Raw genomic sequence first — 22,285 nt, forward strand, 5'->3', positions numbered from 1 at the left:
CAACTGCCGAATTACTGAACTCTACATCTGAAACTTATGATATGCTATATGTTAACTAAGTGAATTTAAATAAAATAAGTTAAAAATCTTTCAAAAATTAATTAGATAACAAAAAGCCCTAGGGGTGTGTGGATGGTGAAGTTGTTGGGCTGCTGAGTCTTGGTTTCTGCTCAGGTCTTGATCTGGGGGTCAGGGAATCCAGCCCTAACTCAGGCTTCAGGTTCAGAGTAAAGTATTCTCTCTCCCTCTCCCTCTGCCCCATCCCCCACACCTCATATCCCCTTCCCTGTGGGCTGGTGCTCTCTCTCTCTCATAAATAAATAAATAAATAAATAAATAAATAAATAAATAAATCCCTAACAAGTGGAGTAATTATGGACATAACTGAAATATTTACATCTGGAGCTCTAGAAATAAAACTTGTTGGGCAGCTCTGGTGGATCAGCAGTTTGGCGCTGCCTTCGGCCCAGGGCATGATCCTGGAGACTCGGGATCGAGTCCCACGTCAGGCTCCCTGCATGGAGCCTGCTTCTTCCTCTGCCTGTGTCTCTGCCTCTCTCTCTGTGTCTCTCATGAATAAATAAAATCTTTAAAAAAAGAAATAAAACTTGTCTACAAAGTAGTTTTCTTGTATTGCCAGAATTTGGCTCTTTGTAACTGTGTATTCTTCCTTGGAAGGTGTGCTCAACACTTGTTTTCAACAAGAGCTTAAACCTATTTACAGGGTGCCTTTGGAGTCTCCCAAGGATGCAAATAATGTCTCTTATATTTCTTGCATTTTCAGGCAAGACTCTTCAGAAAATAGTACTTTAAACTCTTTCAAAAAAACTAATTCTATCCAGTTTCTAAAAGGACATTTTTTCTTCTTTTTTCTCTTTTTTCATTCAAATATAACTAACATACAGTGTTATATTACTTTCATTTTTCACATGTGAGGCAACTTCTCCACTGTAGCTTCTCCATCTCTTCCTGAATACAGAGCTTTCTGCTGTGTCCAAATTTAGGGCATGTGACATGCAAAATTCAACCAGGAACAATATCTTCAGAAAGAACTAAGGCCAAATGAGAGCTCAGCACTGCAGAGGCCCCTGCTTAGAGGGTATATTGCCATTCCCTGAAAGCAAGGGCTCAGGATTTTCACATCCTCAATTCAGAATCCCACATCTCAGTCAGGACTCCTGATTTAGAACAAAACACACAAATTGAAAGTTTATATCCCTTGGATCTTAGAGCTTCTGGAAGCTTCAGAAGCTTGGAGACTTGCACACTCTGAGGCATGGGAGAGCTCCTTGCAAGCCAAGAGCAGTGAGACTCCTTCCCTCCCCACCTTTCCCTTCCCTTTCATTATATTGCTCTGCCAGGCCATTCCTCTCAAGCTGCAATGACTGTGCCTTGCCTTTCTTTCAGAAATAGAGGATCCGTTTGGCTTCTGTCACTTTCTTTTTTTCTATTTTTTTTTTTCTAGAGATTTTACTTATCCATTTGAGGGAGAGAGAGAGCACAAGCAGAGGAGGGGCAGAGGGAGAGGAAGAAGCATACTCCAACTGAGCAGGGTGTGCACACTGGGCTGGACTCCAGGACCCCGGGATCACAAACTGAGCCAAAAGCAGATGCCCAACCAACTGAGCCACCAAGGTGCCCCTCTTTTTTTCTATTTGATCAAATTTTAAGTCAAACACTTTCATCAGACTTCATGTATTAAACAGCTCCATAGCCAAGTCTGAAGGTGTTGGGGCATTTGGATATTGTAAAATGGTGAACATTCTACCCAAGTCAGTCTTTGAGTACATGCTTGAATTGGACAGAAGACCAGCCATGAGACCAAGTGTTAATTACTCATATCCTAGGCCACCATCAAGTGCAGGACCACTGCCCACCAGAAGGAGTCCAGAGGGCAGGCAGTGCTGGGGGCATGACCACCTAATCCTGTTCCTACAAGCACAGGGCACGCCTGGCCTGCACTATCCGGTAAGAAGCAAATAACACTCCACCTGCCTGAAGCTTCTCTGCAGCCTGGAGGCAAGAGATGTCTGGTTCCTGAAGGGACAAGCGGAGTCTCCTCCAGAGGACAAAGCCCTCCCCTGGGCTCCGAAGAAAGGTCATGCCAAGCGAGGCTGGTTTGGAGGGACATTGCCCAAGGGAGGGAGCAAGAGCAGCCCAACCAATTGTCTTGAGATGTCTGCCAGGTGCCTTCAAATGATGTCCAGTCTGTAAATATGAGGATGGAGGGAGAAAGTAAATGCGGGGAAATGTTCACTGGTGCACTTAGGGGAGGGATAACAGGATGTTACTATTCTTGCAACATTTTGTATATTTCACTTTACTGGTTCGTGGTTTTTTTTTTTTTTTTTTTAACAGAGTGATTGGAAGCTCCAAGTTCTCATTAGATGGAAATTCTAAAAGTGAGACCTAGATTTCTAACTAAGGTGAGTGGAATAAGAGGAATCTCTTCCCAGGCTCTTCGCAGCTTGGGAGTTGACTCTGACGCTGGGGCCCGACCTCCCGGCGTTTAGGAACTCAGTGCAGAAGAAGTTCTTTATGGGGCCCTCGGTGCACACCACACTTCTGGGGAGGAAAATACAGATTCATTACAGAAACATCCCCGCTGACCAGAAATCGAAACCCTGCCGCGGCGGTGACCTAATCCTAGCGACAAGACTACCAGGGAGGGGACAACTAGCTGTTTTTAAGAGATACAAGTAGCCTCTGCAATAAGCTGTCTGTTCTTCTGAATGACGCACACCCCTCCCTGGAATTGTCTCCTAAGGCCGTTCCCTCTCTGCTTTCTCTGTTAAAGGAGCCCCACAAGAAAGACCTTACCCTGTGCGGGGGCCTTACCCGTCCGGAGCCCCGCCGGGTCCACACGTCCGGCCGCACCTCGGGGCTGCCCCGGAGACGCGCCTTTGCGGACACGAGGAGCGGCGAGGGCGCGGGAGGGAGGCGCCGGCGTGAGACCCCGGGGCCCCGCATCGCCCGGAGGACCCCGAGGGACGCGGCCGCCGAGCCGCGCGGACCGAGACCGCCTCAAGGAAGGCCGGGCGGCCCAGCTGGACCCCGGGTCCCCGCCACAACCTGCGGCCCCGCACTGCCGACCCACCTCCGCTGAGGCTCCGCACGCTCGGGCCGCACCGCGTGCTCGGACGCCGGCCTCCCTCCCCGCCACACACCCGCCGTGTCGGAAACCGCGCGGCTTCTCTCGTCAGCCCCGGTCCCGGAGCCACGCGCTCTCCCTGCGGTCGGTCTCCGGCAAACGGCTGTCCCGACGCGGGCGCGGAGGTCATTTTAACGCGGGCACGTGGGCTCCGTCACCCTCGCGTCTCCGGATGGGGGTGAGCGCCCTCGCGCTGCTTCTCGGGCGGGAAAGGGCAGCCCTGCCCCTCTCCCAGACCCATCCAGGGGGCCAGGGGGCAGGGCAGGGCCCCTCAGCGCGGCTTCCGTCGCGGGGCAGGAATCCCACCGCCTCCCCTGGGGCCTGCAGAGAGGCTCGGAGGAGCGCTCCGTCGGGTTTGCAGGAACCCAGCGTGATGCGGGTGTTGGTTGGCGGTTCTCGAGCGCGGACTACACTTCCTACTGAAGGGGAGGGGACAGCTACTCCTTCTCCCGTCCCCGTGGAACCTCAAGGGGTCCCGACGCGACAGGAAGACCGTGAATCTCCTCCACCGGCTGGGCAGGGCAGGAGAAAAATAGCATCTGGAGGGAAGGAAAAGGGAAGAACACTAATGAAATTTCATGATGGAATGCTATTTTGAGGGCCCCATCTTTTGGAACCAAGCCCTCGGGTCGCTAGTGGAGACGCTGCGGTCCGGTTGCGTCCTCAGCTGCGTTGTGAGCCGAAGCAGAACAAGGCAGAGCACCCACCGTGGTGTCCAGGGAGGACGCTGCCGGCACTTCTTCAGGGTGGCAGCCCTGGAACTTCGTGTGAAGGAAACTCGGTAACTATTGCACCAAGAGGAGCAACCGCTGGAGATTCCTTCCCCAAACTTTCTAAACAGAGGAAAACAAGAGAGAGAGAGACTGAGAGAGAGCACATTAAAATCTTTCTCAGTATTTCTGCTTTCTGCCTATTGGTACTTGGTTCTGAGGTAAACGTGAAAACCCCACCAGACACTGACCGGGTCTGTGAAAACAGTCTTTATCTCTCTGTCCTTCCTACGTTAGGAATTGCACTCCGCAACCTGTTGAACAGGAAAACTATAAAAGGCAAATAAAAGGGGCACCTGGGTGGCTCAGTGGTTGGGTGTCTGCCTTTAGCTCGGGTCAAGATCCCAGGGTCTTGGGATTAGGTCCGCATCCGGCTCCCTGCAGGTAGCCTGCTTCTTCCTCTACCCATGTCTCTGCTTTTCTCTCTGTGTCTCTCATGAATGAATAAATAAAACCTTAAAATATATTTTTAAAAGGCAAATAAAAGAAGTTTCAGGTATTGTAAAAGGTAAAACAACACTGTTCTTCAACAAATAGTGTTGGGAAAACTGGACAGCCACATGCAGAAGAATAACACTGGACCACTTTCTTACACCATACACAAAAATTGATTCAAAATGGATAAAAGACCTAAATGTGAGACAGGAAACCATCAAAATCCTAGAGGAGAACACAGGTAGAAACCTCTTGGACCTCGGCAGTAGTAACTTGTTACTAGACACATTGCCGGAGGGAAAGGAAACAAAAGCGAAAATGAACTATTGGGACTTCATCAAAATAAAAAGCTTCTGCACAGTGAAAGAAACAATAAAAAAAACCTAAAAGGCAGCCTACAGATTGGAAGAAGATATTTGCAAATGACATATCTGATAAAGGGTTAGTATCCAAAGTCTATAAAGAATTTATCAAACTCAGCACCCCCAAAAAACAAATCCAGTTAAGAAATGGCAGAAGACATGAATAGACAATTCACCAAAAAAAAAAAAAAAAAAAAAATCTAGATGGCTAACAGACACATGAAAAGATGCTCAACATCACTGATCATCAGGGAAATACAAATCAAAACCACTATGACCTACCACCTCACACCTGACAAAATAGCTAAAATTAACAACACAAGAAACAACAGGTGTTGGTGAGGATACAGAGAATGGGGAGCCCTCTTGCAACTGTTGGTGGGAATGCAAACTGGTGCGACCACTCTGGAGAACAGTCTGGTGGTCTTTCAAAGAGTTAAAAATAGAACTACCCTATGATCCAGCAATTGCTCTACTAGGTATTTACACAAAAGTTACAAAAATACAGATTCAAAGGGGTACATCAGCCCCAATGTTTATAGCAGCATTATCAACAATAGACAAACTATGAAGAGAGCCCATATGTCCAAGGACCGATGAGTGGATAAAGAAGATATGCTGTATATATACAATGGACTATTAGCCATCAAAAAATGAAATCTTGCCATGTGCAACTATGTGTATTATAGTAAGTGAAGTAAGTCAGTCAGAGACAGATAAGTGCCATATACTCTCACTGATATGTGAAATTTGAGAAAAAAAACAGATGAACATATGTGAAGGGGAGGGAAAGAAAAGAAGAAACAAACCATAAGACTCCTAAGGATAGAGAACAAACAGGGTCAATGCGCGGGTGGGGGATGGGCTAGATGGGTGATCAGTCTTAAAGAGGACACTTGTGATGAGCACTGGGTGTTCTTTGTAAGCGATGAATCACTGAATTCTACTCCAGAAACCAATATTGCACTATATATTAACTAAAATTTAAATTTAAAAAAACTGCTCCTCAAAATGCATCTCAAGACCAGTGAGAGAGAAATCCAACAATCCTGATATTTGTGTGTATCGACTAGATTTATACTTTATCTGGTCTTGGAACGAATTCAGCATCGACAAGGAATCGTGGATTGGCCTGTATGGTGTTGGATATTTTAAAACAGTCAAATGTCCTAACATGTAGCCTTTGCTATGGTACTAAAACTATACAGGCACGATTACAATATTGGACTTACATTAGTCCAGTAGAAAAAGTGACAGCGGCAGGAATGGGAAGGACCGCCTGGGCCGAGGGGACCGCGGAGGAGCGCACAGCGAAGGGCTGGGAAGAGGCGCTCAGGGCCGGGGCCGCGGGGCCCGCGGGGGCGGGGGGAGCCGGTCCCCGGGCTCCTGGGAGGATTCCCAGCCCCGAGCGCTGACCGCCCCGCGGGGACCGCCCCGGCGACCGCCCCGGAGGGCGGGTGACCCCAAGGGGGCGGCGGGGGCGCCTGGGGCTCGGACGCAGCTGACCCGCCCCCCCTTCTCCCGGAAGGGGGTCCCAGCACTGGGGTCCCTCCAATCGGATCTGGAAACCCTGCGTTGGATGCGGATCCCGAAGCCGGACTGCCGAGGCCCCCAGAGTCTTGGGCGCCCGGGATGGTGGAGACGCGGAACCCCAGCCGGGCCGCTCGGGGCTGCGGTCCCCCGGCCTGCGGGCTCGCGGGTGCTCCCAGGGGCCTTTGCACTCGGCAAAGAAACTGGTGGGCAGAACAGTAGTGGCAGCACCAGGCTTTTCAGGGTCCTGGCAGAGGGCGCCGCCGGCGGCCTGGTTTCCGTAGTGTAGTGGTTATCACGTTCGCCTCACACGCGAAAGGTCCCCGGTTCGAAACCGGGCGGAAACAGCCCTCTTTCTTACCCCAAGTTCTATTCTTGCTCCAAACACGCAAAGGACCATGGGCTCGGCCAATGGGGCCTGGGCCGGCTTGCGCAGCTCCCTTTGCCATTCAGAAATAAACAAAACAAAACAAACCTCACGCCTGAGGCTGGATGGGGTTCTGCTGCTGCCTGAAAGACTCAGACTCGCCAGCACTTAACAACCTGACTGGCCTCCTTGGTCTGCTCCCCCTCACGCTGGAGATCAGGCCAAGAAGAGCACACAGGGCAACCTGGACTTCAGGTTACTTTTACATCCAGAAGACCCCTGATCTGCTCCTCTGGCCCTAAGTCTCCTCTACAGGCTGACGGCTGCTATGGCTATGAAAGCCAACACGTTCTTCCCTGTGCAGCAACCTTGGGCAGCAACCTTGGCTTTCCCCCCAACCGCCCCCCCCCCCACCCCACCATTACTGAAAGGTAGATTTGCCTGTCAGAACTAAAGAAAACCAACAGCACCTGGGACTCAAGGCAAAGATGCATAGATTAAGAGTTTTGGGCTCCACCTAATGAGCCCACGGGGACGCCAAAGGAGCCTTTCAGGTACCGTCCTCAGGAGGGCCCTTGGACTAGTTCGAGGTCATGAAGTAGAGGGACTCTGCTCCTTGCCTGCTGAGAGCCAAGGCCGCCCCTTACTCCTAAGGAAACGGAGGCTCAGAAAGAGTGCATGGCCCTGGCTCTGCCACACACAGGGCTAAGCTAGACCAGAATGCAGCACAGGCCAGTGCCCTCGTGGTCAGGCCTCAGAGCCCCAGGTGTGGCTGAGGCTGGGAGAGGTGAGGAGCAGGGGGTAGGGCTGGGAGCCTTGGGTGGCTGCTCAGCCCGTCGGGCCGCTGGAACCGCCCTCACTTTTGCTTTGTCCCCCTAGTAAATATAACTTTTACTGCAAAGGCCAAAGCAGAGATCTTGCATGGTCTACTGATAATCTAGTGGCTAGGATTCCCCTCTTTCACAGCTACTACTCAAGTCAAGGAAAATCTTTTCCCAGCTTCTTAGTGTGAAGAAGCCTCTTCTTAATCTGGAGTGGTAGGTATGTCCCAAGGTCCAGGTGCAGAGAGCCTCTGCACCGAATCCCTAAAGAGATCCAAAGCATCTCCCAGAGGCAGGGAGAGTGCGATGTTATGTCTTGTCCTGGTCTTGACCTGGTCCTGGCTGCAGTCTGAGTTGGTGTTGTGTTTAATTGTGTCCCTCCCTGAAGTGGAGTAGTGACTGAGCTTTCATTTTCAAGATCCCAATGGGGGTCTAAGGATGCTATTGATGAGGTTTTATTCTTGCACTTGCTTTCTTGGTGAGTCTGTAACTCAGAAGGGGAAAAAAAAGTTCAGCTGTGGATAAATTAGTAGTTTCAGTGCTAGGTACAAGGAAAAAATTCAAGATGATAGTAAGGATGAACCTCAAATACTTTTAACAAACTAAATAATTTTCATAATTGAAGGGTGCCTGGGTAGTTCACTTGGTTAAGTGACTAATTCTTGATGTTAGCTCAAGTCAAGATCTCAGAGTCATGATCCCAGGGTCATGATTTCAGGGGCTTCACTGCTCAGTGAGGAGACTGCTTGAGATACTCTCTCCATCTTCCCCTTCCCCCACTCCTCATTTCAAATAAATAAATCTTTAAAACATTTTAGTAATTGACCTATAATGGCATAGAAAATGTTTATGTCATATCATATTTCTAATGAGGACTCCTTGTATGCATCAGACTGGTTTAATAATATTGGTCTAAAAACTGCTTTGTCTTTTCGATTTTCTAACAATTTAGAAAATACTGGTAGTATGGTTTTCTATTTTGTAGAAGTCTTGGATTCATGTCGCTTCAAAATCTTACAAACACTAAACATCCTAAATTACCTATCCTAGTTTTACTGGTCATTGACAAACTTTAATTCCAATAACTAACTTTATAAAATTTAAAATTATGTGTTCCAGTAAATAAAATACACTAGAACCATGTGGTTCCAGTATACCATATATCTAACATATTCTATATAATATCTTTTAAATGAAGATTAAGTTTTTAAAATTCTAGAAATCATCGTGATTTAATTATTCCACTCACAATTTTCAATAAATGTTTTAGGTATCATCTAATATATGATTCCAACATATATTTCTCTATTATGTGTCAGCTCCCTTTGAAATGTTAAGATCTATTGTTATCTTTAAGTTCTTTGAATGCTATTAAATTGAATTAATATATAATCTTTGCCTGGACAATTCCTAATTAAGGAGAAATATCAGGGGTGCCTGGGTAGTTCAGTCAGTTAAATACCCAACTCTTGATTTTGGCTCAGGTCATGCTCTCAGGGTCCTGAGATTGCACCCTGCATCAGGCTCCCCACTCAGTGGAGATTTTGCTTGAGATTCTCTCCCTCTCCCTCTGCCCCTCCCTGCTGCTCTCTCTGTCTAAGATAAACAATATATATATATATATATATATATATATATATATATATATATATATACACACACACACACGTGTGTGTATGTAAAGAGAAATAACACTATTTTTAATATAATGCTGCATATTTTTATAGATTATAGGGTGGCTTGGGTTAAGTGTTTGAGAGGAAATGTACCTTTAGGGGGTGTTGGTATAGGCAGCCATCATTGTCACTTTAAGAGGTGTAAAACATATGCAATGTCTGCTCCAGGAAGTAAGGAGCTGTTACTGGAGGCCTGGGGTTTTCCTGGGGTGCTTGTTTATAGAAAACATCTTTAAAGGATTGGGGGGAAGGAGTAAATGTGGAATTCTATGCCTCCTCCCCCTAAAAAAGTCTTTCAAAAATGAAGGTGAATGATGACTTTTACACACAGATGTGAAAGACTGGGTGCCTGGTGACTCGGTTGGTTGGGCAGCGGCCTCTGGCTCAGGTCATGATCCCAGGATCCTGGGATCAAGCTCACATTGGGCTTCCTGCTCAGTGGGGAGCCTTCTTCTCCCCTCTCCCTCTCCCTGCTTGTACTCTCTCATGCTGTCTCTCTCTCAAAAGAATAAAATCTTTAAAAAAAAAAAAAATATGGAAGACTTCATCACCAACAGATCCACACTGCAAAAAATGTTCAAGGAGTCCTTCAGGAAGAAGGACACTGATACCAGATGTATATAGCCAAAGGGATGAAGGACAACAGAAATGATACTTGCATGAGAAAATATATGATTTTTTCTTATTATTTAAATCTATAAAAACAAGGGACAGATTAAACAAAGGTAATGACAATGGATTGTAAGGTTTATAACATACAAAATAAAATGCATCACAAAACTAGCATAAAGGCAGGAAGAGGAGAAATGTTAAGGTGTATGAGATCACTTAAAGGCCAACTGTGGTGAATTACAGATGTATGCTATGAAGCCTAAAGCAGTAGCTGAAATAATAAAAGAAAGATCTGTAAGTCGACAAAAGGAGAAAAAAAAGGAATCATATGGAAAATATATAGACTATGATACAGCAATTGCTCTTCTAGCATTCTATGGTAAAGATGGGTACAGGTATTGACTGCATATGACTGCAGTATTATTTACAATACCAATGGCATAAAACCGAATTAATTTCAAAAGTATATGGAAACGGTTAAATAAATACTAACACATAGAAACTTCATTGTTAAAAGGAAATCAGAGGGTAAAGATGATGACTCTACTCCTTTGAAGATTCCTAATGACCTATTTTCCTCTTGAGCTCTTTGAGGATCCGAGGATCCATGAGGATCTTGGCTTAGGTTCTCTTGTACACAAGACACATAAGGACAGGAGGGTGTTAGAGGCATTTCTCCCCCTTCAGGTGAGAAGATGCACAGCGTAGAAACAATTGCAAACACTGTCACGTTCTAAAAATGCCGCCACGTCCCTGGGTGGGCTCGAACCACCAAGCTTTCGGTTAACAGCCGAACGCGCTAACCGATTGCGCCACAGAGACCCGCGAATGCTCGCGTCCCCATCCAACAAAGAGCAAGCATGCACTCGGCGCTAGGGGGAGCCACCGCCTTTGCAGAGAGAGTCGGAAAACCGTAGAGTAGATGTGGCGTGCAACCCGCGTGTTGGGCGGTTCCGAAGGCAGAAGGACAGCCGGCGGGACAGCCTCCCCACACCTCGTTCCATACCCTCTTCGGATGCGAGTGCCCCCGCAGACCCCGAGGCCGTAACCCCCCGGCCTGAGGCCAGGAGGGCCCAGGGGAAGCTCATCGCCTAGTGGGCTCGTCCCCCGGCTCTTGGAGTTGCTTCGCCCTCATCTGCCCATCTGCGCTGTCCGCGCTCGGCTCGGTTGCGGTCGGTGGATCAAAAGAGGGAGTGTAAGGAGGAGGGAAAAAGGTGAGGAAAGCGTGGACGCTGCAAAGATACTTCCCAGGAGGCCCGTGCGGATGATCGCGCTGGATGCACTGGAGATGATAAATGCATCGTAATGGGGAGGAGGAAAACGAAGGGAAGACAGGAGGGAACAGCACGAGGACCTGTAGTTGTCCAGGAACACACTTGATCTTAGTTAAAAGGCCGAGAATTGGTGTCGTGGCCCAAGAGCAAAGCGGCGCAATAATTGGAATGAATTGTCAAAATTAGTAGATCAAGACCCGAGCCTGCCACCAGGACCGTGGCGCGCCGTGATCGTATAGTGGTTAGTACTCTGCGTTGTGGCCGCAGCAACCTCGGTTCGAATCCGAGTCACGGCAAGGCTTCCGTTTTTTTTGCTTAGGGTTTCAAACCTCAGGGGACGCTCTCCTTACTGCAGGCAGACAGCCACGCTTTTCGAGGGCCACCAATGCCATATAGTCAGCTGAAGAGAGGAAAAGGGAATAGTTCACTAAGCTATATATAACTCTGTCACAGAAAAAACCCCGGGCGGGCTCCATATTTCACCATTCAACAGAAAATATCTGAAGATGAGGTGCGAGCTCTCAATAAGCCCTGTGTGCAGCTTCCCCTAAGGAAATGGTCTAGTCATATAGTTTTTTTTTTCTGTAGTTAATATTTCACACATCAGTGAAACTTGTACACAAAAAGAGCAGATTTTAAAGTTTGCAATACATTCCAGACTGGTTCTGGTCTACGTTGGATTCTCTAACACCTCATAGCCAATTTTTATCCTAAAAAGGAAATTAGTAATGTGTATTCACAGAACGAATTGCTCAGATAATTAGTGGACAGCTATCTAAATACTCAAATATGCAATCATCACCAGGATCAAGATAGAAATTTTCTATCATCCAAACATGGATGGCCCTTTGATACACTTCCCAGGTAATGCTTATCCATCCCTGCTATTTTAAACTATTCTGATGTCTACCCCCACAGATTAGGCTGGTCCTTTCTTTAAATTCACATGAATGAATATACATTTTTTTCCATCTAACTATTATCAAACAACATTACGGTTTTTAATATGTGTTATTGCATTTGTCACACTTTAATTTTGGTGTTAATGGGCAGCCCGGGTGGCTCAGCGGTTTAGCGCTGCCTTCAGCTCAGGCCCTGATCCTGGAGTCCCGTCGGGCTCCCTGTGTGGAGCCTGCTTCTCCCTCTGCTGTGTCTCTGCCGCTCTCTGCAGCTGTGTGTCTCTCATGAATAAATAAAATATTTTAAAAAATAATTTTGGTGTTAATAACAATGATAATGGTGTAATGATAAGTATCACACCGACATAAAACTAAAGGCAAATGATAGATATTTGAGTAACTTCGATCTACAGCGTTTGAGGAAAGACTCCTACAAATGCCGCTCTCCTAGTAATTTGTGGATATGTGAATAAATGTCCACTGAAGGAAATGGAGCCATGGGCCAAACAAAACAAAACACACAGCTCTGCAAGGAGAGCAAGACCACCACCGTTCTTCTATTCTGGAGGTGCTAGAATGGAAGAGTGGAGAGGAGCAGTAAGGCAAGTCAGAGAAAAGCGGAATTTTTATGGTCACTGAAGGGTGCGGCCTCCTGTCCCCAAGGCCCTCCCAGGGATGGATGGGTCGACGGAAGCAACGTTGAGAAGCGGTCCAGGGCGCAGAGTCCAGGCTTCTGCTGGCTCGGTCGCCAAGTGTCTCTTCTGGGGAAGAGCTTCCCCCACGGGATATCCCTGCTCTCCCCGGAGGAGCCACGGGAGAGGCGCTGACGTGGCCTCCGGGAGGAGCAAGGGTCCCGGGCCCCGAGCGGGCCCTGCAGGGGCTGAGCCTGGGAGCCGCACGGCGGCCGCAGCTTCTCCCTCCTCCCGTTGTGTGGGAGATTCAACTCCCTCCGCAGGCACCGGAGAGAAGCGGCCGGGCCCTTTTCGCGGGTCGAGGGCGGGTGGGAGGGGTGGCGGTTTACGGTCCCCAGGAACACAGCGGGAGGAAGACGAGCAGGGAGAGGGAGAAGCCGTGGCCAGCCCGGGCGGGCCCGAGAGGGCGCCCTGGACGCGGGAGCCTGAACGCGGAGGCAGGTCTCGGGCCTCCCTGTACCCAGAAGGGGTGCCGCCTCCGACGTGGCCCCAAAGGGAAGGTGGAGCGGGAGGCCTTCGGGCGACGTCCCTCGGGCTTCCCCTGCTCGCCGCGTGGCCTTTCTTCTGCCGGGGACCGCCCCCCCCCCCCCCCCCCCAGCCTGCGAGAAATTCCCGGCCTGGTGCTGAGCTCGACCGGCCGGGTCCTGGCGCGGGAGCAGAGGTCACCGCAGACACCTGTTGGCGGACGGGAGGTGCGGTGCAACAAGCAGTTACATCGTCACGAAATAGGAGAGCGGGAGGATGAGAGTGCGGACCCGGTTTCCCAAGCAGGGCTGAAAGCGATACCAGGAGGGAGAAACGCGCCTGAGGCGACCAGCCTCGGGGTTCCCCCCCCAACAAACACCAGCAGACCTGAAGAAGTCTTTGGCTTCCGCGGCCTGGAGCTGTGAACCTCAGAACCCACAGGCAGCGTATAAGGTGGGCGGGAGGTAGCCGCAAATGCTCATCAAGGTCGGGAGAAGGAGATGATATAGGTAATGGGTAGAGTTGTCAATCCTGTGGGATGTTGGATCCAATCCCAGGACCTCCTGGAATCGGTCCTGGATAGACTGTGGGTCAGGTCCGTGCCCCGGATGGACGAGGAAGGGGAATGTGTGAGAGAGGTCCGTGTTCAAATGTGATAAATGTGAGTTTGTGCATGTGTGTGTGTGTGTGTGTGTTTACATGATGCTTTCTCAGATAAGGCTTTTAAAAATGCTATCTAAAAATATAAAGATAAAATAAAGTAAAATAAATGCCGTCTAAAAAATAAAATGCCATCTAAAGGAAGTCAAATACTGTGGAGGAATCACTGGAGATAGCTTGGGAAGAACGTAATCCAGAAAATACCTGTGCAAGTTATCTCTGCAGACTTTCGCTGGATCCAGTAAACAGCCATCGCAACTAGACAGAAACTGTGTTGTAAAGATTTCCAAAAGAGTCATTCTCACTCAGCACTTGACAGGTTTGGAGGATAATTTCTGAATCTTCCTGTAATCATGGAGAATGCTAATACCATCATTCCTGCATGTATGGGAGCCTAATGGATTCCACGAAGAGCGTTTTAGAAGTATTTTCTATGCATTGTTATTGCTGGCTCCCAAGAATATTTTGGTTTTGAGAATGTCACAGATTTTTTTAAATTAAAACTAAAATTCTATAGCTTATAGAGAATTTGGGAGAATACATTCACAATATTTGGTACAAGAATTTCTTATAGAACTTAAAAAGCCATAAATATAAAAGAAAAAATGAAACAAAAAAGATTTCATCCAAATTAAAGACTTGTACTCATAAAAATCACCATATGAAAGTCAAAAGTTAAGTTGCAAACTAATAAACTATATTAGCCATATTACTTTAAGAGTCTCAATTGGGACTCTCGGGTGGCTCAGTGGTTGAGCGGCTGCCTTTGGCTCAGGGCGTGATCCCAGGTCCAGGAATGGAGTCCCACATCAGGCTCCCTGCGAGGAGCCTGCTTCTCCTTCTGCCTCTCTCTCTGTGTCTCTCGTGAAAAACTAAAATCTTAAAAAAAAAAAAAGATGTCTTGATTATTCAAATATATGAAGAGTTTTTATAAATCAGTCATAAAAATGTAAACCAAATAAAAGTAGGCAAAATATTTTTTTAAAATATTTGAATAGACTATCTTCACAAAGTAAGATATCCTAATGACCATAAGTTCTAAGAAACATTCTTGAGGGGTGCCTAGGTGGCTCAGTCGGTTAAGTGTCCAACTCTTGAGCTCAGCTCAGATTTTGATCTCAGGGTGGTGAGTTCAAGGTGTGAAGGCTCTTCTAAAATTTTATTCTTGATATTTTTTACTTACTTGGGAAATACAAATTAAAATACAAGGAAATAGGGGCACCTGAGTGGCTCAGTGGTTGAGTGTCTGCCTTCGGCTTAAAGCATGATCCCAGGATCCAGGATCAGGTCCCACATCAGGCTCCTTGCAAGGAGCCTGCTTCTCCCTCTGCCTATGTCTCTGCCTCTCTCTCCATGTGTCTTTCGTGAATAAATAAATAAAATCTTTAAAAAAATAAAATAAAAAACAAGGAAATAATATTACACACCCTGCAGCATGGCTATATTTAAAAGGATTAGTATACCAAATGCTGATAAGAATGTGGAGCAATTGCAGTAGTTACTGGTTCAAAACCATTTTAGAGGACTATTGGCAATTTCTAATAAAGTTGAACTCATACCTACTCCATGATGTAATGCATCTATTGATGCACAAGTACACAGAAAGACTGCTACAGAATAGTCATCAAAACACTAAGAATATTCATCAATAGCATTAATTAATACCAAATAACACTAAAGTATTCCAGTAATACCAAAATTAAGAAGTGATGTATGCATCAATATGGATATAGTTAATAAACATAATGTTGCAAAAAAGGCAAATGCAAAATATAAGCATTCATTCATTTGAATTTCAAGAATAAGCAATAGTAACCTCAAGAAGAGCAAATAGAGGGATGCCTGGGTGGCTCAGCATTTGAGTGTCTGCCTTTGGCTCAGGGTGTGATCCTGGAGTCCTGGGATTGAGTCCCACATTGGGCTTCCTGCACAGAGCCTGCTTCTCCTCTCTCTGCCTATGTCTTTGCCTCTCTGTGTGTCCCTCATGAATAAACAAATAAAATATTTTTTAAAGAAAGAATAGCAAACAGACCTCAAACTAGTAATTAAGCAAGATAGGGTATGAATTACCTGGGGTTCAACATACACTTCTGGGATTATGGCAATTTCTCATAATTTGATTTGGGTGATGATTACCGTTGCCCACATTCAACAAAGTGTGCATTATAGATCTCTGATTTTTACTCTATGTGAGCTATAGATCAATAGTTTACTGTTTCCATTAAAAAAAAAAAAAAGCTGATGGCAGGTGGAAACAAGCTGAGGTAGACCATGACAACTTGTATGCATTTTATCCTAAACTCGAAAAACCTCGTTCTCATTTAGTGTAACCCTCCCCCCACACACACACCAAACTTGAAATATCTTTACCAGAAAAAAAGACTATGAGGATACTATTTCATTAGTGAAAGCTATAGGCCAGTCTCCTTGAAAGGCAGTTTTTCACCTTTGGGGATGTTTTCTGCTCAGCAGTGAGAGACAAGGAAACTTCCAAGCTTTCATTCGCTTTCGCTGACGCCTGAGGGTGTGTGCACTGTGGGATTTACTCCTCTTCTGACCCCGTCGCGCCGTGGGGTGGGCAGTGTGCTCCGCTCCTAAGTATCCCCTGTTCCGACTGCCGCCCCCTAAGATGCACAGCTGGTGCTGGGCTCAAGAGCAGCCCGAAAGACAGGTCAGACGCTTCTCTACCGCCACTCGGCTTGAAGCGCGGTCGCTGCAGCCACGAGGCCACTAGCTACCATGCGGGCACGACGCCCACAGTCCTGCGGCAGCCACCGCACTTCCAACAATCTCTCGATGTAAAAATATTCACACTTCTTTTTTGCTGTTTCATTCTTGGACACTTACAGATGTTCGTGCCGTTTTCTTTCATACTCTTCTCGGTTTCCCCCTCCCCATTCTGCTGCTACATAATAAAACAATTTTCTTATCTCAGGTCCCGGCCTGGGCCTTTTTGCAAGCTTCCTAGCAGGCTCTTCGCCTCACCCGTACCTCTCCTTGCTTTCGCTCCTTTGCGCGTTTCCTCTTTTCCCCTGGTCTCTTTTCCCGCTCTCGCCCCCCGCCCCCCCCCCCGCCCCCCACCGTCCCCCAACGCCCCCCTTTATCTTTCTGGTTCCCGCACAGCCGCCGCAGTTCCGCGGATTGCCCTTTGCCTTCCGAATCACCCGACGCTCGGCGAACACCCAGCCTTGATTCTTCCCGCGGAGTTTTCTGAAAAGCTTTGGAGGCCGCGTCCGGTCCTGCAAAGGCGATGCTCCCCTTGGAGCTGAGTGCGTGCTCTGCATCGCGCGGAGAGGGTGCGCTCTCGCCGGTCTCTGTGGCGCGACCGGTCAGCGCGTTTTGCTGTTAACCGGAAGGTTGGTGGTTCGAACCCACCCAGGGACGGGGCGTTCTCGCTGGAGAAGCGACCTTAGGATATCCTTCAGGGGAAGGTTATCCCATCCCAGATCCTGGGAGGAGCAAATGTGCTAGAAAGCAACATGGACAACCGAGGTTGTCCTGCCTCCTGCCTCGATAGGAGCTTCTTCTATCACGTGTGCTAGTGTTTATTTAAGCCTTATGTACTTTTGAAATTAATTTGGTTCTATGTTTTTAATATTACAAACAATGCCGTAGTCATTCTTGTACACACAACTTTGACACTTGTGCAAATATTTCTGTAGAGTCCTGGAAAAAGCATTCCACCATTGTTTTTACATGATTCCATTTTCTCTCCTTTGTTGGCTGGTTAGCTATAACTCTTGTTGTTGTTGGCGGCGGCGGCGGTGGTGATGGTGGTGGTGTTATTTCAGCGACTGTTTTAGGCTTTATAGCATACATCCACAACTCATCGGTCTCCCTCCAAGGGATCTCCTACCTCTTCACATTTCTCCCCTACTAGCCTTTATGCTATTGTTATCATGTGTTTTACTTTACATGTTATAAAATCCACAATCCATTGTTACATTCTGGCTTAAACTGTCATGTTTTTAAACAGATTTATGTAATAAGAACTCATTTTATTAATTGAGTTATTATTAATAATAACTCATAATTGCATCATGCAGATGGCAATTTCTGTCATCCTTTATCCCTTTGGGTACATATAGATTTTCATCTGGTATCAATGCCTTCTTCCTGGAGAGTCCTGGTGATGTAGTCTTCCAGCATTTGTATGTCTGTGAATGTCATTATTCCCCTTCATTTCTGAAAGACTTTTTGGGGTGGAGAGGAGGCATAGAATTCCACCTTGCCTGCTCCCCTAAGTCATTTAAAGATGTTTTCGGTATTCTCACTAGTGCTGGTTCTAATGAGAACTCTGTCCTTTTATTTTTGTTTTCTGTATGTACCATGTCTTTTTTCTCTGGCTGCTTGGGAGGTTTTATCTTTTTCAATGTATTTGAGCAACTTAATTATGATATGATTAGATGTGGTTTTCATGTTTCTTGTGCTCAGGGCTCATTTGGTTCTGTGGATTTTTTTTTTTTTTTTTTTAGGAACTCCAATTATTTATATGTCAGGCCTTTTAAAGTTGTCCTACCACTCATTAAAAAAATGTTTTCGTGACTCTGAGTTTCATTTTGCATATCTTCAAATGTTCATGGTTTTATGTTCCCTAATCTTTTTTTCTGTAATGTCTAATCTGATAATTCCATCTGGTGAATTTATTATCTCAGATATCATGGTTTGTATCTCTAAACTTCATTCTGGCCATTTCTGTATGTTCCACATTTCTACTGAACTCTTCAAACATAGATAGTAAGTCATAATAACTGTCTTAAAGTCCTCTCCAATAATTTTAACATCATGTCAATTCTGGTTCAATTTGAACTGATTGATTATTCTTCTCATGGGTCATGTTTTCCTGCCTCTTTGCTGCCTGGCATTCTTTGATTGGATGCTAGACATTATCAAAGTTCATCTTCCGATCAGAAGAACAAATAGTGTTAAAACATCTATGCTACATTTCTATACATTCAACGCAATTCCTACCAATGAAGAGGTACAATGAATTGATTTATGCACTGTCTGATCCTTTTGGATCTTGCTTTTATGATTTTTTTAGGTGGTTCATTCTAGGGCTGATTATTTCCTACTACTGAAGCAGTACAAATTATGAGTAGCTCCAGTCTGCCTGGTGGGAATAGGCACTGTCTCCTGCCCTGTGTGAGCTCCAAGCCCTGTTCCATGATCTTTTCACACGTTTCTTTCCTTGACCTCAGGTAGTTTCTTCATGGACTTACTGATCCGTACTCTATACTGAGTACTGGAGATAAAACCTCTGTACCTCTGGATTCTCTCTCTCCTCAGCTCTCTCCTCACTGGAACTTGGGGCTATGAACTCTGGCTGTTTCTCTCTCCTCAGACCTCGGCTTCATCCTCTCACACAATCTCTTCATCTGCCTCAGATCCCTTCTTTGTACTTCCTCTGGAAACAGTTCTGCACCTGACAATGTGAGCTGGGACAATCATGGGGCTCACCTGTTCATTCTCATCTTTCAAGGGTTGCTACTTAAATCCCCTAGGGGGATTTCAGGCAAGAAACGAATTCTGGTTTCTGTTACCTCACCTCTCCTAGAAACTGAAGGCTTCTCTGTATTTTCTTAGTTTGAGTTCAGTAAGAGTTCCAATATATTTTTTAAACTCAATGAGAGAGCCTTTTTCTTCATACTTTTGTCTGTACAACAAACTTTCTATACATCTGATACTCTAGCAAGGGGAGCAGTGTCCTCCTGACTTAACCAAGAGAGAGGAACAACAGAAAGACACTTGAAGAGATATCCTATTACATTTGTTCAGCAAACTTCTAAGATGTTTAGAAAGTCTTCCAATAAACTGTGTCCAGAAAAGAGTGGCCAGAGTGTCCTCTCTGACAATTTCCTGTCAAGAAGTTTATCCAGTAGGAAAAGAACTAGCTGTTTTCAGACATTTAATCCTCCCTTTTCTTTATAAATTGTATTTTTATCTTTGTTGGATGTGAAGAATCTAATAACCGTTCTCCCTCCTATGTAAGGGTAAACTAGCATGCTGACAACTAACTCCTTATTTTCTCCTGCCAGTGTTTAGTTATTTCTGCAAAAATTATCCCACTTATACAAATCGTCAGAGCCAACAGAATTCAATATCTGATAAGGCATCTATGCAGACCAGGATCTTTCAGCTTATGTTCCATGGGTCCTTGTGTTGAATCTCATGAATAAAAATGAAAGCTTTGGCTTTACATTTTAAATAGGTTCTTGGATTTAATATCTATCTGTCTACCTAATTCTATCTTATTTGTACATGGTTGATATTCCCCTCCATCAGTAACATCATTGTGGATGTTTTGGGGTTTGAAACTGTGAAACTTCTTATGATGAACAGTTGGTAGTGGACAGAATTTCATCTCTGCTAGGCAATAGATGACAAACAAATGTAGCCAATATGAGTTCTCCCAAGTCAGTATCTACGTGCAATTGGCATGTCCACATCAATCTTGGTATTTTATTGATTTATGCACAACTATATTTTATAGGATTTAATTCTTTCTATAGCCAAACTTGGAATCAGTCATTTCTCAAAATCCTGGAGTCATTATAGAGGATAATGCTATTATTCGGAATCCAGGATCTGGCTGGTAGCTGTTCTCACTGATACTGTGGTGTCATTGCCACTCAGCAATAAAAACAAGAGATCATACAGATATCTCTGATTTCAAACCATTATCACACCATTATCACACAGGTCCTTCTTCCTTTCCCATGACATACATATTTTTTTCTTCTCTCACAGTGAGAACACTGATTCCCACAGTATTAGCATTTTATTCATTTGTTCTGTCTTATAATAAATTCAAAAGAATTCCAGAACTGCTCCACAATACAATTACCAGCCAAAAAATTCAATTAAAGTGTGAGATTTCTTTAAAATCCTACAAAGTAAAAACAAACAAACAACAACAACAACAAAACCCTACAAAGTGCTCCATTAGCAGCATATAGGTGGAACATAGAGTTTTCCAGTGATGAAAATCACCCACTTGAGTCTAGAGCACTTTGGATTGACAAAGTTACACCTATTATTCAGTAACTTTATATTTTGTACTCTAACCTAAAGAGAAAGTTCTACAAAGATAGGAGGGGATGGGACAGAAAGAGTTGTTAATCTCTCCCCGTAGGAATAAACTAAAAGCAGAGGAGAAAGCAGGGCCTTAAGGCTCTAGATACCATGAAAATAGGGGATTGGGGAACTGTAGACCAGGGAACAAATTATGTGAATTTGTCAGGTTTCTAAAATCTTTCAAATGTCTTGCTGTGTGTAATTTTTGACTACCTTTCACCCATTCACTTATAATCAACATACATCTATTTCCAAACACTGGATACAAGCAGCAATAAGTAATGTAGTAGAGGTCCAAGTCCCTTATCAGCAAAGTAGAGGTCTGAAGGGTTTCAGAATCAGAATTCCGTGGTTCTTTAAGGAACAATACACCACACAGCCCTTATATCACACACCCCTCCAGTGGAGCCTGAGGTGCTACCCTATAATCAAAAACATGTCTAGTCCTACTGTGAAATGAATGTATATTCTCACACACTGGTTGACTAAAGTTTTCAAATAGCCACATGTCAGCTTTGAAGGGAAATGAGGTGCTCCTCTCTCCTCCCCTCTAAACATCCTCATTCTTACCAAGGTTTAAGTTTTTCTTAAAAATGTCTTTCGCATATCTCTTACACTCAGTCATCCTGATAGTACCTTATATCAGAGCCTCATCATTGATGTCTGGATTCATGCACTCTCCTAAGTGCTTTCTCTGATTCTGGCATCTCCACACTATCAAATGTCTTTCTAATCTTATTACCCAAAAGCCCTGTTCTCATGTCCTCACCCTCTTTGTGAAAACTTACACTCTACCATCTACTACACAAACTCTAAATTCCTCATCCTGCCTTTGCATTTCTTCTAACTTGTGACCCCTCTTTCTATCCAAAATTACTTCCCATGACTCTCTTATACAAATTCTTCCCTAGGGTCAGGCTGGCCCCTTCCTGACCCCAACCCTCTACCAGGTACCCTTTGTACAAGCACATCTCCTGGCCTGGTGTGCCCTCCAGACTTTCTCAAGGCACAGTTAATTAATAATTTTTCCTCAGTAATGGAGGACATGTGATAAGATTTCATGATAATTCACATTAAGGTGAGTGTGAAATCATCTTAAACCAACAAACTTGTTAGGTGAAAGAATTGTCAAGCACAGAAAAAAACGATCTTAGAGTTGAAAAGATTGAAAGAGACAACTGGTGCAAGAATCTTTCCCACTCTTGACACATCATGTAGTTTCTGCCCAAATGTCTTGGTCTTTTTGTTGTTGCTTTGATTTTTAATTTTTTAAAGATCTTATTTATTTATTCATAAGAGACAGAGAGAGAGAGAGAGAGAGAGAGGCAGAGACACAGGCAGAGGGAGAAGCAGGCTCCATGCAGGGAGCCCAATGTGGGACTCGAGGATCACACCCTGGGCCAAAGGCAGGCGCCAAACCACTGAGCCACCCAGGGATCCCTGCCCAAATACCTTGTGAGGAGAACTCGCTCACTCTCTCACTCATAATCAGAC

At 45.5% G+C, this 22,285-nt stretch overlaps 1 long non-coding RNA gene and 3 other non-coding genes across 5 annotated transcripts; 3 read left to right on the forward strand and 1 right to left on the reverse strand.

Moving 5' to 3' along the window:
* Positions 1–1,169: 1,169 nt before the first annotated feature.
* Positions 1,170–8,689, forward strand: LOC140600997 (uncharacterized). 2 transcript variants are annotated; one of them, XR_012004065.1, is made up of 4 exons: positions 1,170–1,305; positions 1,466–1,968; positions 2,359–2,426; positions 2,798–8,689. It is a non-coding gene; the product is annotated as an uncharacterized lncRNA (long non-coding RNA). The 2 variants fall into 2 exon arrangements; XR_012004064.1 differs by having other exon boundaries at positions 1,466–2,426.
* On the forward strand, positions 6,523–6,595 carry TRNAV-CAC (transfer RNA valine (anticodon CAC)). The gene has a single exon. It is a non-coding gene; the product is annotated as a tRNA-Val (tRNA).
* A 1,783-nt stretch (positions 8,690–10,472) lies between the features above and the next one.
* On the reverse strand, positions 10,473–10,546 carry TRNAN-GUU (transfer RNA asparagine (anticodon GUU)). The gene has a single exon. It is a non-coding gene; the product is annotated as a tRNA-Asn (tRNA).
* Positions 10,547–11,222: 676 nt separating this feature from the next.
* TRNAH-GUG (transfer RNA histidin (anticodon GUG)) lies at positions 11,223–11,294 on the forward strand. The gene has a single exon. It is a non-coding gene; the product is annotated as a tRNA-His (tRNA).
* The last annotated feature ends 10,991 nt before the right edge of the window (positions 11,295–22,285 follow it).

This window comes from Canis lupus, chromosome 12, assembly GCF_048164855.1.
Source record: "Canis lupus baileyi chromosome 12, mCanLup2.hap1, whole genome shotgun sequence".
Classification (NCBI taxonomy): domain Eukaryota; kingdom Metazoa; phylum Chordata; class Mammalia; order Carnivora; family Canidae; genus Canis; species Canis lupus.